General features: G+C 44.5%; 1 pseudogene; it reads right to left on the bottom strand.

Annotated features, from left to right (window-relative positions):
* Positions 1–216: 216 nt before the first annotated feature.
* On the bottom strand, positions 217–985 carry LOC136379498 (lysophosphatidic acid receptor 1 pseudogene; annotated as a pseudogene).
* Positions 986–2,227: the final 1,242 nt, after the last annotated feature.

The raw sequence follows: 2,227 nt of genomic DNA, 5'->3' as shown, positions 1-2,227 counted from the left end.
ACTTGTTTTCTCTCTTGACCAGGCTCTGGATGTGGGGTGTGGGCCTCACTCAGGGCTTCGGCACGGTGTCTCCCCAACCACACCCATGGCGCCTGGTCAGTGCCGGCCAAAAATCCAAGCTCTCATGAATATTCATTCTTGCAGGTTCTTCCTCAAAGAAGCCTTCAGTGAGAATCCATGGGGACCTAAGGAGACTTGGGGCAGCTTCGTGCCTCTTCAGAACAACAAGATGTGCAGCTGGTCATCAAGCACAATGACCACAGTCTTCAGAAGACTCATCATGGTATCATGGTTCCGCCAGGGTCCAGAACTATGCTGAGATATTCTCATAGTCCTTTGGTGAACAGGGCCAAAAATATGAGTGTAGAGAAGAATCACCATTACAACAGAGGTCACCAAGTTGAAAATAGCCCAGAAGACTAAGTAAGAGTCACTGTAGAGGGGTGCAATGTTGGAACAATGTTCAATATCACAGATGAAATTCAGCCCACACTGGGCATAGCACCCATAACAATGGCCATAGTCCAGATGACCACAATCACCACCACCACCACCCTGCGGTTGCTCATCCTGTGTGGAGCTACATGTGGAAAACTGTAATGTGCCTCTCGATTGCAATTGCCGGTAAATTGACCACTGATGCTGCCAGTCTGGTATCGATGAGACCCTGACGAGGGCAATAAATAGGAAAATGGAACTGGTGGTTGACATAGATTGCCACCATGACCAGTAGGTTGGCCAACATGATGAAGATACAGACAGTGATTCCAAGTCCCATCACCAGCTTGCTGACTGTGTTCCATTCTGTGGCAAGATACTTCCCCCTCCAGTTATAAAAGAAGGCGATAGACTCATTGTAGTAGCACTGTGATTCATTCTTGGCTGTACACTGGGGCTGTGAGATGACAGGGGTGGCAATCAAGGCGATGGCCATGGCAGCTCTGCAGCTGTGGGCAGTGACCAGGCCCTAGCACCAAGGCACCAGATGCAGGGGTCAAACTCTGTGGTTGCTGATCAGATCACAGTCATGCTAGGACAGCCTGTGTACCCAAATCAACTCCACCTTGGACATGCAGCTGAGAAGCCATCCATTCTGACCATGACAGAGGTATTGGGGTGTGAGAGGAAACCCGCTGGGCTGCTAAGCACCTCTCCCAAACACATCCCACAGACTTTCTTCCCTTTCCAAGGGCATTCACCCCAATTCCAAATCCATCATTCTTTCTCTTTTGTTCTACAAATATCCAACCACTGTGGTTAAATACTATGCATAACATAAACAGGGTCAAGAATGCTGGCTGCCATGGGAGTCTTGTTTAAGTTAGCATTAACCAGCAGGCTCTTCCCTAAACAAAACAAAGCAAAATGCCTCCTTGGTCAGCTCTGTGCCTGGAGGATGGTTTTAATGCACATGCTCTAAAGGTCTCACAAGGTCCAGAAATAACCCAATAGCATCATTAATTTTTACTAAATCAAATTTTCCAAAAGTAGAAAAAGCGCTATCAGTTGGGGAAGGGGAGACTACATATTCATTGATTCTGTAACCTGTATATAATCTGAGTAAGCTAGCAGCAGTGTCCTAGAATTTACTAGCCATGAATTACAATGGAATTTAATAGAATAAAAGGCCAATCATGCTCTGGCCAGTTGCGTCAGTGGTAGAGTGTTGGGCCAGCATATGGATGTCCCAGGTTCAATTCCTGGTCAGGGCACACAAGAGAAGCAACCATCTGTTTCTCTCCTCCTCCCTCTCCCCTTTCTCTCCCACTTCTCTTCCTGAAGCTAGTCGAGAGCTGTCTTTTTAAATGGAATTTATTGGGGTGATATTGGTTATCTAAATTATACAGGTTTCAAGTGCTCAATATTATAATACATTATCTGTACACTGCATTGAATATTCAACTCCCAAGTCAATTCTTCATCCGTCACCATTTATCCTTCATATGGCCTTCTCTATTTCTCCTGAAAATCAGTATACTGTTGTCTGTGTCCATGAATTTTTCCTTTTTTTTTGTCCTTTTTTACTCAATCATTTCACTTCTTTTACCTAGCCCTCACTCCCAACAGCTGTCAGCCTGTTTTATATTTTTTGTGTTATTTCATTTTGTTCATTAGATTTCACATATGAGTGAATTATATGGTACTTGTCTTTTTTTTTTTTTTTGACTGGCTTATTTTACTTAGCATAACGCTCTCCAGATCCATTCATGCTGTTGCAAAAGGTAAG

This window comes from Saccopteryx leptura, chromosome 8, assembly GCF_036850995.1.
Source record: "Saccopteryx leptura isolate mSacLep1 chromosome 8, mSacLep1_pri_phased_curated, whole genome shotgun sequence".
Taxonomy (NCBI): domain Eukaryota; kingdom Metazoa; phylum Chordata; class Mammalia; order Chiroptera; family Emballonuridae; genus Saccopteryx; species Saccopteryx leptura.
Note: the sequence above shows the minus strand (reverse complement) of the source record. Positions and strands in the feature narration are given on the sequence as shown.